Raw genomic sequence first — 16,905 nt, forward strand, 5'->3', positions numbered from 1 at the left:
TTAACTTGTTGATTCAGAATCCTGGTTCTGACCCAAGGCAAGATGGAGCCTCACAGTGACAGCTCTGATTGGCTAGAAGACAATGCTGAACAACAATGAACATTCTAAACTGTCACTCTGTGCCTTTCATCATCAAAACCCCATCTGAGAGGACGTTTTCAGTGGCTGCTCCTGCTTTAGTATTAGGCCTGGTGGATTTTATCCTTCAGATCTCAGCAGTTGAGCGGCTACTTTCTTGGGGGTTCAGGAGAAGTCTTCAGCTGGCAGGAATTCGTTTTGGAAGATAGGAAAAGCAGGAAATCTTTGTGAATTCGCTCAGGAGATAAGTGACTTTATTTCTACTGTAAATCTGTTCATTTTAATAACCGTCTCCTTGAAAATTCGTTAAAAGTAGTGTTTCTACTAAAACTATTGAACTATCGGAGTGCGCTTGTGTTTCCAGTGCGGTGTTCCTTAGCGCGAGATTTTGACTGTCGCGTGCGTATTCAAGTGAGCGCGTGCTTTCTAGCGTGTGTATTCCGAGCGCGAGTAGAGGTTGGTCTCGTGCCATTTTGAAACGCGCGTGTGTTTTATTGCGCGGGTGATCCTTTGCGCCAAAAGCTATACGCAGCGTGAAAACTACAAAGCGCGTGTGAAATATAAAGCGCGTGTGAAAAACAAAGCGCGTGTGAAATACAAAGCGCGTGTGATTTTTAGCGCGAGTGTACAAAGTGCGGGTGAAATACAAAGCGCGTGTGAAATACAAAGCGCGTGTGATTTTTAGCGCGGGTGTTCAAAGCGCGTGTGAAATACAAAGCGCGTGTGATTTTTAGCGCGGGGGTACAAAGCGCGAGAATCTGTTCGTCGCGTGCCATGTGAGTGCGCGTGTGTTTTTTCCATCGCGAGTGATTTTGCGCGTGAGAATCACTTCGTTGCGTTTGAACTCAATAGCGCGGGTGTTCTTATTTCGCGTGTCTCGCAGGAGAACATTATTGCGCGTGTGAATTATTGCGCGTGTGGATTTTTTGCGCGTGAGGATTATTTTGATCGCGCGTCTTCATCCGTTTGCGCGTGTTCTTCAACCAGGAAGATTTCTATGTGAAGTTCATCGATAATTTTAATGGAAATAACCTGCGTGTGCAGTTAGCACGTGTTTCCTCTTTCTTCAAGGATTCAAAGACTCAAGATAATTATAAATAGTTTGAAAAGTTTTGAAATGACAAGAAAGAACATTTTAAAGACAATCTAATTGAACTACCAGTGCATGTTGGAAAAAAGACAAACAAAGAACTAAGACTTCCAGTTTTGCCTAATGTAAGAAGTTGCTGGGAATTTCAAGTATCGCAAGTAAGAGAGATTTTCAGCTTCTTATCCGCTTCTCTAAGAAATTTCAAGAGAAGAACCAGGTAGGATTCTCAATTATTAGTTAAGGATTAATGACTTCCCATTCATAAGGTTAAGTAAGTGAATTAAGGAAGTGTATATGTTATTCTTTATCCTCTGCAGGTTCAGCACTGATTAGCCTTGATGCAGTCTGCCTGGTGTTGTTTTGTTGTCCCATTCCCCCTTTCCCTTTGGGGTGTAGTTTACAGAGCTGTATTGAAAACTAGTTCTGGGAAATACATCTCAGGGGGATTGTCGGGGGTTCAGCAGCTTCCGCGGATACAGGACCTCTCAGCCTGACAGAGATCAAGGCATTTAACTCGGTCAAATGGCCCTGGTTGACGGCGGCCTTAGCCAATTATGGTATGGTACCGGGATATCTTAAATGGGTTGAACTGTTGTACAGTGCGCCACTAGCTAGAGTGAAGACAGGAGCTGTGGTTTCTGAAAGATGGCAACTCAGCAGAGGCACAAGACAGGGTTGCCCATGGTCCCCTATGTTGTATATTTTAGCCTTAGAACCCCAGGCGATTTTATTTAAGGCAGCAATATGATGCAATGGGTATTGTCGTCGGGGAGACCCCACATCTCATTTCATTATATGCAGATGACATGTTACTGTACTTGCGCTACCCAGAAGAGAACCTCCAATATATACTAGAAGTGATGAAGAGGTTTGCAGAACTTTCAGGCATAGCTGTGAACCCCAGTAAGTCCTGCGTGTTCCCGTTGGGCAGATATAGCGGGCTCCCGTTAGAGAAGCTGCCAATCCTGCAGATACCGTGTGAGGTTACAACATTCAGGTATCTTGGGGTAGACATATACCATACGGCAGAAGCTGAACATAGGCATAACACGTAGAGAACAGTTGAGAAACTGGAGAGTAGCATGAAATTTTGGGCAAAACTCCCCTTGGCGATGATGGGACGAGGGGCGATGCTCAAGATGGTGGTGCTGCCCAGATTGTTGCACTGCTTCGCGAACATCCCATACTCAATACCCAGGAAATTCTTTGTCGGGCTGGACAGTGTATACAGGGAATTCTTATGGCACGGGATGAGGAACAGGGTAGCCCTGTGGAAACTACAAAATCCATACGGGAAAGGAGGCATTGTTACCAAACTGGGAAGTCTATTATATAGCGAGTCAATTACAATATGTAGCCAAATGGCACTTTGAGGAGCCTACCTTAGAACACAGGTTGCTTCAGAAGGATTGCGCCCCATACTTTCTGAGAGAAATGATATGGTTGCCCAAATCGGAGTTGGGTGGTCTCCCGGGGATGTTGGGTCTTGGGTGGGGAATGTGGCAAAGGGCATGCCGATTAATGGACAAGCCGTCCCCGTGCTCCCCACAGATCCCACTGGTCAGTGGTGGGAAAAGAAAAGCAACTGAGACTAATGATTAGGAAGCACTGGGAACTGGCGGGGATAGCAACGATGGGGGGGGGGATGTGTGGCAGGAGGGGAAGGTACTGGAATTTGGGGAGCTGGTGGAACTAATGGGGTTGAGTGCGAGCAATAGATCACATATCACGGGGTGGTGCGACGAATGAAAGATGCCTGGTTTGAAGTGGAACTGGCGGAGGAACCGGACACTACCTTGGATATGATATGACCTAGCAGAAGGAGGACACGAAACGTCTAGAGTGTACGAAATGATAATGTCCCTAGTGGGCAGGGAGGTGGTGCAACTTAGACTGGACTGGGAAGAGGAAGTAGGGGCCCCGGTGGGTGATGGGATGTGATAGAGAGCGCAAGGATATCATAAAAAAGTATTGAGAAATGCTAGACTGCAGCAGATACAGTAACTCACAGGGCATACCTGACGCCACAAAAGATAGCTAAATTTAAAAAGGCCGGATGCCAAGTGTGCCCATAATGTAATGAGGAAAATGCGGGAATGGTACATATCCATACTTGCCAACCCTACCGATTTAGGCGGTAGGATACCGCTTTTTAAGCAGTCCTACCGCCTACCGATTTTTTGACATGAAATACCGATTTTTTTTTTGTAAAAAAAAAAAAAAAAAAAAAAAAAATTTTTTTACATTTTTTTTTTTTTTTGACCACGCCAGCTCGGGGAGTCTTTCAAGGGCTCCCCCGAGCTGGCGCACCGGGAGAATGCCCGGCATGCAGGCTTTTAATGTCAAAGGCACCCACGGCGGTGGGCTAAAAGCGCCCTTCCGCCGCGGGTGCCTTTGACAAAAGGCGCCATTAGCCCCCCACCACGCCAACTCGGGGAGTCTTTCAAGGACTTCCCCGAGCTGGCGTAGCGGGAGAAGGCGCAGCATGCAGGCTTTTAATGTCAAAGGCACCCACGGCGGTGGGCTAAAAGCGCCCTTCCGCCGCGGGTGCCTTTGGCAAAAGGCGCCATTAGCCCCCCACCACGCCAACTCGGGGAGTCTTTCAAGGACTTCCCCGAGCTGGTGTAGCGGGAGAAGGCGCGGCATGCAGGCTGTTAACGTCAAAGGCACCCACGGCGGTGGGCTAAAAGCACCCTTCCGCCGCGGGTGCCTTTGGCAAAAGGCGCCATTAGCCCCCCACCACGCCAACTCGGGGAGTTTTTCAAGGACTTCCCCGAGCTGGCGTAGCGGGAGAAGGCGCAGCATGCAGGCTTTTAATGTCAAAGGCACCCACGGCGGTGGGCTAAAAGCGCCCCTCCACCGCGGGTGCCTTTTGGTCAAAGGCGCCATTAGCCCCCCACCACGCCAGCTCGGGGGAGTCTTTCAAGGACTTCCCCGAGCTGGCGTAGCGGGAGAAGGCGCAGCATGCAGGCTTTTAATGTCAAAGGCACCCACGGCGGTGGGCTAAAAGCGCCCCTCCACCGCGGGTGCCTTTTGGTCAAAGGCGCCATTAGCCCCCCACCACGCCAGCTCGGGGGAGTCTTTCAAGGACTTCCCCGAGCTGGCGTAGCGGGAGAAGGCGCAGCATGCAGGCCTTTGATGTAAAAGGCGTCCACGGCGGTGGGCTAAAGGCGCCCCTCCGCCGCGAGTGCCTTTCACAAAAGGCGCCATTAGCCCCCCCACCACGTCAACTCTGGTGAGTCTTTCAAGGGCTCCCCCGAGCTGGCGTGATGGCAGAAGGCGTGGCAGGCGCCTCATTGTCATTGAATGCACCCGCGGCGGCGGGCTCATTCAATGACAATGGGCTGCTGACGCGCCCTATTCCTATCATTACCTCCTCGACTGACTATTTTTGAAACTTTAAGATTCCTACAGATTTTTGGTCACAGAATGTTGGCATGTATGCATATCTTTTGGGCATGCCCACTGATGGAGAGAGACTGGGGAGAAATAGCACAGAAAATGGAAGACCAGGGGATCCGCATGAAGGTGGATACTGTGTGGGCCTGTTTGCTAGGAGGGTTCTCCAGACCGCGTAAGCTTAAACATGTAAGCAAATTGAACGATCTACTGTATGTCCTGACAAAGAGTAGGATTGCGATGGGCTGGAAGGCATGTTATAGGCCCAAAATGGAAACGTGGAGGAGGGATTTGCGTGCAAAGGGGAGACCGAAGAAGAAGCCGGAGCCCTAGAGGGTTGGAGGCAATTGATAGCTGAACTATTTGGGCCCTCGTATGATGGACCAAGTGATGGAGACTCAATGCGCTCTGCCGAAGAGGAATCCCCACAGCAAGAGGTGGAGACTGGAAATGTGGGGGAGTAGGCTTGGGAGGGGGGAGGAACGGGGAGATAGTCGGCTGGAATATAATAATTTGTGTATTTGTGATTGACATGATGTATCCACTGTAAGTTTGGTTTGTTTTTGGAAAATCAATAAAATAGTTAAAAAAAAGAAAAAAAAAAACCAAATTGCGAAATCCCACTTGGTACCGTCGCAAGTCGCTCTGTTCCTTGGAGCCAGGCTCGACACAGTGGCGCGATTGGCTTCTTCGTCGGAGGGAAGGACGAAGGCCATCCTGGGCAAGGTGCAATGGTTGTCGACCAGGGTAAGGTCTGTCAAGTTCCTGCTCGGCATGATGTCCTTGTGCATCTAACTAGTGCGCATGTGCAGGTTGCAGGTGCGTCCACTTCAAGAGTTCCTTGACGCCTGTTGGATGCAGGCTGCGGGCAACTTCAAAGACCGGAGCTCGATCAACGAGACTTTCCGCCAAGCAATCCGGTGGTGGAGCACCCGTGCGCATCTGGCGGCGAGTATGGACTTCCAGACCCCGGCACATTAGGAGACGGTGACGACTGACACCTCCCTGGATAGATGGGGAGCGCACACGGAGATCCTCACGCAAGAGGCCTTTGGCTCCCGGAAGAGAGGTCACTACACATCAATGCCCTGGAGCTCCGAGCCCTGTTCTGGGCCCTCAGGTCGTTCCTCCCGTCCCTCAAGGGCAAGGTGGTAAGGATCTTCACCGACAACACCACCACAATGTTTTACATCCGGAAGCAGGGAGGCACCAGATCTCCAGCCCTATCCAAGGAAGCCCAGGATCTGTGGCATTGGGCCGTCGCCCAAGGGATGTTTTGGTCCCCTTCCATCTGGCAGGAATAAAGAACACCATTGCCGACTCACTCAGCAGGGAGCTCCGCTCCTGCCACGAGTGGGAAACTGTGTCAGGATCAAGTGGACCTGCTTTTCCAACGATGGGGCAATCCCCAGGTCGACCTGTTCGCAACGCCAACGAACACCAAGTGCCGGAGGTTCGCCAGCAGGTTTCCCCAGCCAGGGAGCATGGGCGATGCCTTCTCATTCCCGTGGGATGGCCTGTTCCTATATGCATTCCCACCGTTGCTGCTGCGACTCATCAATCAACTCGCAGTCCGGTGCAGGATGATCCTCGTCGCACCGGCGTGGCTGAGGCAGATCTGGTTCCCGGACCTTCTGGACATGTCCGCGTCCACCCAGTCAAACTACCGACTGACGCGGATCTCCTCACCAGAGAAGCAGGCGCCATCCACCACGACCCGGGGTCGCTGAACTTGCAGGCCTGCCTCCTGCAGCACTAGAGTTTGGAGGGTACGATATCCCGGCAGACTGCAAGGAGGTACTTGCTAAGGCCAGGGCGTCCTCAACTCTTAAGAGCTATGGACACAAATGGAAGAGGTTCTCTGTCTGGTGCCGTGCACAGAAGATTAACCCTCTGCGGATTACAGCCCCTCAAGTGCTGCCGTACCTACTGTCGCTGGCCAAGGGGGGGCTAGCTCATGCCTCCATCAAGATACATCTAGCGGCGATTTCCCGCTACACCAGATCTCTGGGGCGATCATCTCTGTGGTCTCATCACCTGGTGAAGGAGTTTATGAAGGGACTGTTCCGATCATTGCCGCCGGTGAAGGCTCCAGCCCCGGCGTGGGAGCTCAACGTGGTGCTGAGCAAGCTCATGGGGCTGCCATTTGAGCCTTTGCATTCGACACTGTTGAAGTTCCTATCGTGGAAGACAGCATTTCTTGTGGCCATCACCTCCGCACGAGTGGGAGAGATCCAGGCCCTCTCCTGCAAGCCGCCCTACTTGACATTCCACGATACGAGGGTGGTGCTGAGGACGCACCCCTCCTTCATGCCCAAGGGGCCGTCGGACTTGCACCTCAACGAGCCCTTGGTGTTACCTGTGTTCTTCCCATCGCCTTCGTCGCTGGCTGAGAGGACTTTGCACTCGCTGGATGTAGCTAGAGCGATGAAGTTCTACGTGGACCGCACAGTTTTCGGAAGACATCACAGCTGTTTGTGAACTTTGGACCTGTGAATCAAGGGAAGGCCCTCTCGAAGGCTTCCATTTCCAGATGGCTCTCCGGCTGTATCATGCACTGTCACCGGTTGGCAAACAGAATGTTGCCCGGCCGTCCTAGAGTCCATTGGACCAGAGCGATCGCTGCTACCACGGCGTTCCTATCTGGTGTGCCCCTGCTGGACATCTGCAGGGCTGCTACGTGGAGGTTGACGCACACCTTCATGAGATTTTACTGCGTCGACCGGGATTCCAGGGAGGAGTCCAGAGTCGGCCAGTCAGTGCTGCGCAACCTGTGCGCTTAAGGGGTGCCTGGTGAGGAGCTAAGAGATGCTTAATGTTGAGTTGATGTATTGCTTAATGTTGAGCCTTGCCACCTCCCGTGGTTGTGCATGTGTGTACTGCTATGTATTCGGGTATTCATGAGCATATGAATCCATGCCAGACCCCATGCTGGAGAAGGAACAAGTTACTTACCTGTAACTGTTATTCTCCATCATGGGTCTGGCATGGATTCACATGCGAACCCTCCCGCCCACCCCTCTACGGCTCTTCTGTTGGTCCTACTGCCAATTTACGTGCTACCAAATCTGAAGATGGCTTCCAGGGGAGGGGCTTAGGTAGAGGGCAGTCATTGGCTGGGGGCATTATGACCCAGAGACCAGTGATTGGTTGTTAGGAGAAAGACGGTTCAGAAACTAAACTGATTTTTTTCTTTACCGAGGATTCCCAGCCTGATGACAGGGCATATTCATGAGCATGTGAATCCATGCCAGACCCATGCTGGTGAACAACAGTTACAGGTAAGTAACTTGTTCCTTATAAATGCTGCAGTTTTCTTTCTAATTTAGAAAGAAAACCACAGCATTTATTTTGCAGTGCTTTCAAAAAAGAATTAAATGTGAAGTACTTACCAGCAGCAAGTTGTGTAAATCTCTGCTCTCTGGCAATAATGAAGCAAAAGCCACCTGCTGGTAGCTTTTGTGTATTACAGCTGGCAGGCTTTTGCTTCATTAGTGCCGCAAGGGCAGAAATTAACACAAGCACAGGAGGCTCATCCATGTCACAAAATGGATGCCTGCTAATGCTTGCCATTTTTGAGTTTGAGCCTCATTTGCTCAAAACGCTACATAGGAACTTTGTTTAAAAATATTTTTTATATATATTTTTGATTATGGGCCATCTTTTTAGCCAATAGAATTTTTGATAGCACTAGCCCTTTAAGCTTGACTGCACTGGCTTGAAAACCTCAGGGACCTCCTGGATAACCCACAGCTTTCACCGTTCTTCACGATTGAGTGCGCTCACTGGGCGCTTGCTACCCACCCTAAGCCAGGCGACTTCCCCCAAACCAATTATTGCTAAGGTCCTCAGCTACAGGGACCACATACTACACCTGGCTCATGAGAAAGGAGAACTGAGACTGATTCCCAAATCATCTGAATTTTCCCAGACCGCTCCGTTAGTGTCCAAATGGAGCGCAGGCAGTTCAACGGTGTGAAGATGCTTAGGGAAAGACAAATTGAATACGCAATGCTCTTCCCGTCACGATTCAAATTCACCCACCGCAATAAACTATCCTTCACGGTCCCGGATGAAGCAGTGAAATTTATGGAATCGCAGGTCCCGGTAGACGAACGAATGGACATCGACTAAGGAGATGGGTGCCTGCTACCTTGGGTTGGCCTCCTACGGCGTCACCACGCATATCGACAAATATCCCTTCTCGATAAGTGTCATGATCACTGCTTCCAAGGAGCCAGGATCAGTCCAACGTCCTTGGAAGCAGGCCCCTAACCCTGATCCTAGGCACCAGCCGGTCCCCACAGGGACCTTTTGGACCTTGTCCTGGCGCCGGTGGCACCAGGCTCATCAGAAGCCTTGGTCCCGGCACTGGAAGCACCGGGCTCATCATAGGTGTGAAGATGCTTGGGTGGACTTACCTGCGGCAGACCATGCTGCTGACTTGCCAGACTCTTAAAAGTCCTCGGTGAACTGGGACTACCTTTCTTACCTGGGTGGGGCAGCTCCACTCCACTGGAACTCTTCTGGAAGCAGGAACTCTTTTCTTACCTAGGCGGGGCCGTGGAAGGAGACGCCTCATCACTCCAAGGCTATTTAAACCACACCCGATTGATGAAACGTGCTTCGCGTTATTCTGCATCTGCAGCAGAACGCTCACCGAGTCTGCTCCAGCTTTTCTTCTTTGGATCCTGAACCTGCAAGAATTATACTCACCATTCCGGTACCCGAGCAACATCAGCACCTGCAAAAGATCAGAAACAACAGGTTAGCAGAACGAACTTTCACACGCAGTGTTTGCTTACCTGATCCATCGGCAGCGGCCGTGTCTCACGCTGCACCTTCGCCTGCAAAGACAAACAGCATTATTTTACTTACCGGCACGCCGTGCATTCCGGATTCTTCACGCTGCATCTGCACAAAGACAAACAGCATTATTTTACTTACCGGCACGCCGTGCATTCCGGATTCTTCACGCTGCATCTGCACAAAGACAAACAGCATTATTTTACTTACCGGCACGCCGTGCATTCCGGATTCTTCACGCTGCATCTGCACAAAGACAAACAGCATTATTTTACTTACCGGCACGCCGTGCATTCCAGATTCTTCACGCTGCATCTGCACAAAGATAAACAGCTTTATTCTACTTACCGGCACGCTGTGCATTTCGGATTCTTCACGCTGCATCTTCACCTGCATAGACAACAGCAGTGTTACTCACCGGCACGTGGTGATTTCCGGATTTCTTCTTTCTGCATCGTCGCCTGCAAAGACAAAGAAAGACAGTAAGAGCGCTTGCCATACTTACAGACTAAAGGTGTCCAGAAACTTACCGGTCGTGCAGACAACGACGGTACTCATCCTCTGAAGTCAAGAGGCTAACATTTCACCAGTGAAGGAACTGGCAACGGCACCCTGCACTAGACGCAGATGGAGAGCCCAGCGTTCACCTATCTAAGGTGAGCAAGTTGACCTGGGAGGGGGGTTCAACAGACAACCTGGGAGGAGAGAGATAGGGACATTCAACAACCCAGACCTTTAATCCCCATATTATTTCACCTGCAGAAACCTCACCCTTCGAGTTCGACACACAGTGCGGAGAGGTTCGACCCCAGAAGCCAACCGAATCCTGCACATCACGTTTCGTGTTACGGACACCTTCCTGCCAAGACCCGCGCCTCCGTGGGAATCAGGTGAGCGTTACAATAAGCCAGCATCCAGTTAAACCAGCCGTCCCAAATTATAATGCAACATAAGCTGACATTGCCTCCTCGCTCCCCTGGAGGCCCCTACTACAACTTAAACAGCCTTCATATTCCGTCACCCTTTGCCAGTCACAATTTTTCGAGGGGATTGGGTCCTCCGAAGTATTCCATATCTATGACATGTAATCACCACAGCTGTGCTGCTTCGGAAACTTTTTTCGGCATCTGCGTCCTGCGTCGATGCGCTGTCGTCGAGGACCTCCTCCGACGTCATCCGATGTGATAAGTAGGACGCACGACGCCCGTAGCCTCAGTTCCGTTTTTTCCGCAAACGTGTTGCTTCGTGAATCTCGGTTAACGCCTCGACTCTTTGGAGTTCTGTTCTTCTCGGTTCTTCGAACCTGTTAGTTTTTGTGAAAATCCTTCGTGTGAAGATGTCTTCTACTTCGTCTTCGACCCCGCGTCTGGGCTTCAAGAAGTGCGGGGAGTGTGGGTCCAAGATGTCGGTGACGGACTCGCACGACGCCTGCCTCTGGTGCCTCGGGGAGGCCCACGACACGGATGACTGTATCGACTGCCAGTCGCTCACGTCCAAAGCCTTACGCGAACATAAGAAGTAGTTGTCGGTAGGTCGGGTGTCCAAGCCCCGGAAGTCGAAGTCTGCGGGGCTTTCGACGGATGATTCGAGAGGTGACTCTCCGCGTCATCGTCGGAAATCTCGTGGAAATCTCGTGGGTCTCCTTCTAGGAGTCGGTCTCGCCACTCCTCAGCCTCTTCGAGGCATTCTCGGAAGCGCCGACACCGGTCGTGCGACGCCGGAGGAATGGGCTTCCTTCGGGAAGAAAATGCTGGCGATTCTCGAGTCGCAGGGTACTAAGCCGTCCGCGCCCCCGAGTGGGGTCAGTCGTGAGAGATCAAGAGACACCGCTCGCAAGAGTGGTCGGCACGAGTCACGGGAGAGGCCCCGTTCGGACAAGGAGACTCGTTCTCGACGTACCCGTTCCAGGTCCCGGTCCTCGACGCGTTCGAGACCGTGTGCACCTGTGAGGTCTTCGAGGAAGACATCGACGTCTGAGGCGTCGAGGGCGTCGACAGGCTTTCTCGAGGCTCCGGCTCCGCCGAAGTCGTCGACGCTCAGGTCGTCGAAGGACACGCTCGGGGCTCCGGCTTCGAGGGCTGTGTCGACGCCGCCGATCCTGGCGGCGCTGCATCTGACGTCGACGCCGATTTCCTCGACGCCGATCCTCTCTGATTCGCTCGACGCCATCGACGCCTTTTGTGTCGGAGGTACCCCGTGGCACGGGGGAACCCCCTAGGAAGGCTCTGGTTAAGAGCAAGCACTCTCGGGTGCCTTCTTTTCGCCACCTGGAATATATTTCAGAGGTGGATGAGGATTCTGATGGCCTGCTTCCTAGTCAGGTTCCAGATGAAATTGTCTCGGGCCATAGTCAGTTTGACGATTTGAGGCAGTCACTGCATGATGCCAGTGGATTGGACACCTCTCTGGAGGTGGAGTTTTGTAGGCCTGAGCCTGGCTCTCATGCCGATTCCTCGTACCGGCGCCTTATGGCTAGGGTTTCTGAGTACTTGGGATGGTCTGCTCCCCCAGGGGAGTTTGTGCAGGATGATCTAACGGACATCCTTGATGTTGGTCCCCTAACTGACCCGATACTGCCGTTCCATATGGCTTTACAGAGAACGGTGGTGGCGGCTTGGACTGCTCCGGAGAGTCTCCCGGCGGTGGGCAGATCCTTGTCGCGAAAATACCATCCAGCCAGTAGCGACCCCTGCTACTTGACCAGGCACCCAACTCCGGAGAGTTTGGTGGTGCAGGCGGCCACGGCCCCGGCAAAGCAGGCGTCGTACCCTACCATCCCTCCTGATAGGGACGACAAACGTTTTGATGGCTGGGCGAAGAAAGTGTTTTCTCCTGGTGGTATGGCGCTTCAGGCGGCCAACTCCATTTGTGCCTTGTCTCGTTTCACACACACTCTGTGGAACTGTGTTGCGTTAGCGGCTGAACATATTCCCGAAGGGGACGAACGGGATGGTTTCCTTGCTATGGTCCAGGATGATAAGGATGCCATGTGCGAGTCCGTTCAGTCGGGTTTGGACTTAGCTGAATGCGTCAGTAGGTCCATGGCGGCGAGCACTGTGATACGCAGGTTTGCGTGGTTGCGGAAGTCGGGGTTTGCTCCTGATGTGCAGTCCCGGCTCCTCAACATGCCCTTTGACGGTGAACACCTTTTTGGCAAGTCCAAAAAAGGGGGAGCTCTCTCGAGCAAGTCCTGGATCATCTGTCCGTCACCTGCCACTCCCTTCACAGGCTGGGCTTCTCCCTCAATTTAAAGAATTCCCATTTGACGCCAACACAGCGGCTCCAGTACATCGGAGCAGTGCTCGACACTTCCCTGGGGCAGTGTTTTCCTCCCCAGGTGAGGGCTCTTCACATTCAGCAGATGGTGCACAAGTTTCAGCATGCCCAGACGCTCCCAGCGTTCGAGTTCTTGAGGTTGCTCGGCCTCATGGCATCCTGCATTCTTCTGGTGCCAGAGGCTCGCCTGCAGATGAGATCTTTGCAGTGGGCACTCAAGACGCAATGGTCGCAGTCCTCCGGCAGGATGTCGGACCCGGTTCAGGTGCCGCCCTCGGTCGCCCGGGACCTTCTGTGGTGGGCCGTTGAAGGCAACTTTATGAAGGGGGCTCCATTTTGGCTTCCCTGGCCGGAGGTGACGATCGTGACGGATGCATCCCTCACGGGATGGGGAGCTCATGCCAACGGGCTGACAGTCAGCGGTCGTTGGTCTCCGTCGGAGTCCAGACTCCATATCAATCTGTTGGAGTTGAGGGCCGTCAGGCTAGCCCTGAAGGCTTTTCTGCCGACTGTGCGAGGAAAGAGTGTCCTGATCCTGAAGGACAACAAAGTGGCCATGCACTACCTCAACAAAAAGGGGTGGGCAGGGTCACTTCCTCTGTGCAGGGAGGCGATGCAGCTCGAGTTCTGGGCCATCCAGCAGGAAGTTTCGATCTCGGCAGTTCATCTGTCGGAGACGAAAACGTGACGGCGGACACTCTGAGCAGGCAGAGCGTGATCTCTCACGAGTGGGAGTTGGCTCAGGAGATTCTCCTGGAGATCTTCGCCCTTTGGGGGACCCCTCAAGTGGATCTCTTCGCCTCCATTGTCAACCGGAAGTGCGAAAGGTTTTGCTCGCGGGAATTTCCTCCAAAAGGAGCCTTAGGAGACGCGTTCGTGGTGGAGTGGTCATTCCCGCTGCTGTACACGTTTCCTCCAGTCCCTGTCATCCCGCAAGTGCTGCGGAGGTTACGGAAGTTCGGTTCCCGGATGATCCTCATTGCTCCGGCGTGGGCTCGGAGGACGTGGTACCCGGACCTTCTCGACTTGTCCATCTGCCCTCCACGTCGTCTTCCCTACCGAGACGATCTGCTCTCACGGGAGGGGGGTCAGATTCTCCATCCAGAGGTCAGATCCCTCAACCTTCACGCTTGGCTTCTGAAAGGTTGAGGTATAAGGATTGGGACCTCCCTGAAGACATGATGGAGGTGTTGCTTTCGGCCCGAAGGCCAGCAACAAAGTCTCTGTACCGTTGCCGTTGGCGTAAGTTCTGCGACTGGTGCAGAGTTCAGAATGTGGATCCTTTTGCATGTGACATCCCCATGGTTCTGTCCTTTTTACTTTCTTTGGCCCACAGGGGCTTGCAAGTGGGTACCATTAAAGGTTACCTGGCGGCGCTGTCCATCTTTAAGCGCTCGTCTGAAGAGTGTTCTTACTTTAAAATCCCTTTAATTTCACAGTTTCTGAAAGGGCTAACTAATGTGTTCCCTCCGTCACCTTTCCTGGTGCCCGGTTGGGATTTAAACCTTGTTCTTAAGTTTCTTATGGGTGCTCCGTTTGAGCCTTTACATTCTTGCCCTTTGAGGCTGTTGACTCTAAAAACTGTGTTTTTAGTTGCGGTTACTTCCGCTCTCAGAGTGAGTGAGTTACAGGCACTTTCAGTTAAGCCACCCTTCACTGTATTTCACAAGGACAAGGTTGTCCTTAGAGTTCATCCTTTTCTTCCGAAGTTAGTGACGGAATTTCATTTGGCCCAGAAGGTTGTTCTTCCGGCATTCTTTCCTCCTCCGCATCCTGGTAAGGAAGAGGAGAGGCTCCATAGGCTTGATCCTAGGAGAGCTTTAAGCTTTTATGTTTCACGCATGTCCCGGGTCAGAGTGGACGATCAACTCTTTATTGGTTACGCTGGAAAGCATTTGGGGCAAGCTGTGACGAAACAGACTTTGTCTCGCTGGATTATTTTGGCCATCTCGGAGTGTTACCGCTTGGCGGGTAAGGACCCACCGGCTGGTTTGCGGGCCCATTCTCCCAGGGGTATGGCTGCATCTACTGCCCTGCAGAGGGGTGTTCCTATTCGCAACATCTGTGATGCAGCCACCTGGGCTTCAGTACATACATTTGTACGTCACTATTCCCTTGATTCCATCCGAGGACAGGATCTGGCCTTTGGCAAGGCAGTCCTTTGCTCTGCTATTTGATTGGCTATTCTAAATTTTGATTCTAAATTCTTTCCCTCCTCCTTGCTCTGGTACTGCTTTGGGAGTCTGTCATAGATATGGAATACGTCGGAGGACCCAATCCCCTCGAAGAACAAGTTACTTTCTTACCTGGTAACGCTCTTTCGATGGGATGGTCCGACATATTCCATATCGCTCCCACCCTGCCTTCCCCGCTGCAGAATTTCTTTTGCGATTGCAGCTTACGTTCCGCAAGGCTTTGTGTCTGACTGGCAGTTGACTAATGTCACACGTTCTGGGGGGAAAAACTACAACTGAGGCTACGGGCGTCGTGCGTCCTACTTATCACATCGGATGACGTCAGAGGAGGTCCTTGACGACGGCGCATCGACGCAGGACGCAGACGCCGAAAAAAGTTTCCGAAGCAGCACAGCTGTGGTGATTACATGTCATAGATATGGAATACGTCGTCGGACCATCCCATCGAAAGAACGTTACCAGGTAAGAAAGTAACTTGTTCAATATAATGGTTTCCTTGCAATTGAATTATGAATTACCGCTGTATGCTCTACGGTGCTATTTGCACCAATCTACTAGCTAAGTTGGGTACACGGCAGTGGCGACCCCCGCTGCAGTTGCAATGCCAATTCTGGCAGGTTATTATTGGTTGTGCCCCAGTTGGGAAGGCGCTGCCTTGTTTGGTATGGCAGGCCTGCACGCGTTTTTTGGGTGGGTACTATTACACTGCTGGGTTGGGGTGGGCAGTGAGGATGGTGGGGGTTAAAGTTGGGGGATATTGCGTTAAAAATGGCAGGAAAACGGTGGCTGAAGGTGCAAAGGGGTACGACAGAGCATCGGCAGCTAATACATGGCCGATAATTGCCGACATGCGCTGCTGGGACGTTCCATAAAACTGCATCATGGCCGTTAGACTAATGACGTGGAACGTCCAGGGGCTGCGCAACTTCACAAAAGCCCATAGGATAACCGCATACGCCCAGAGGCAAGGGATAAAAATACTTATCCTACAAGAAACGCACACCCTTGCCCCCCCTCTCATCCCTGGCACCGACATGGGACGCCAACAGGTTTTACACCAGATACTCCTCCCAGTCCAGTAGAGTCCTGACCCTGATCCACAAGTCAGTGGAGTTCTCTTTGCACACAAGCTACATAGACCCGGGGGGTAGATGCGCAATTCTCCACTGCCTGTTAGCCAACAGTGTCTACTGGTGAATACATATGCCCCAAATACAGATGCCCCTGAATTCTTCGAAGTAACCACCCTACTCATGAGATATATCAGGGTCCCAATCATATGAGGGGGGGATATGAACCTGATCTTAGATAATGAGCTAGACAGATCGGGCACCGCTAGCAGAGCTACGTCCTGAGCCGCCCTCCAACTCCATACACACATGGCCACACTTGGCTTATGCGACGCCTGGAGAGCACTCCACCCACTCACCAGTGATTACACATTTTACTCCTCCGTACATGATGGTCATTCTAGAATTTATCTATTCCTCATATCAGCCGGGCTATTGGGAAAAACTTCGGACATGCAGATACTAGCAGGCACGCTCTCGGACCACTCCCCAGTGACGCTGGTGATCACACTGCGACACGCCCTTCCTCACCACTCCACCTGGCGTTTCAAATCAGAGGCACTACATGACATAGATTTCAAGGCTGGCAGACATTAACACGTTTTCTGACTGCAACAAGCGCCATGACACACCTGATGGGACCCGGTGGGAGGCATTCAAGGTTTTTATCCGAGGTATGTGCATCTCTAGGGAAGCTGGAGTCCTAAATAAAGAACTCCCTACAACTCTCCGAGACTAAACTCAAGGAACTAGAGCGGGAATACACCTCTGCCCCCTCCCCAACCAAACTGGCACAGAAGGTCAGAACTGGAATCTTTCGAGTCGCATGCCCTCAGGGAGGTACAATATTACGCCCGGCCCGGAAATATGGCGAGGGGGGGGGGAGAAGACTGGCCAAACTCTGGCCAGTCTGGCCTGAACTGAGGGGGGTAGAACCCGAATCGACAGCATCACGGACGAGGGAGGTGTTCAACACTGGTCTGAACAGCAA

General features: G+C 52.1%; 1 protein-coding gene across 5 annotated transcripts in view; it reads left to right on the forward strand.

The window, feature by feature from the left end:
• The window catches only part of LOC138582170 (protein D7-like), a 1,409,716-nt gene that overhangs the window by 1,199,125 nt on the left and 193,686 nt on the right, over positions 1 to 16,905 (forward strand). The gene's annotated exons all lie outside the window — the stretch shown is intronic.

This window comes from Ambystoma mexicanum, chromosome 3q (genome assembly GCF_040938575.1).
Source record: "Ambystoma mexicanum isolate Mex_15411 chromosome 3q, UKY_AmexF1_1, whole genome shotgun sequence".
NCBI lineage: Eukaryota > Metazoa > Chordata > Amphibia > Caudata > Ambystomatidae > Ambystoma > Ambystoma mexicanum.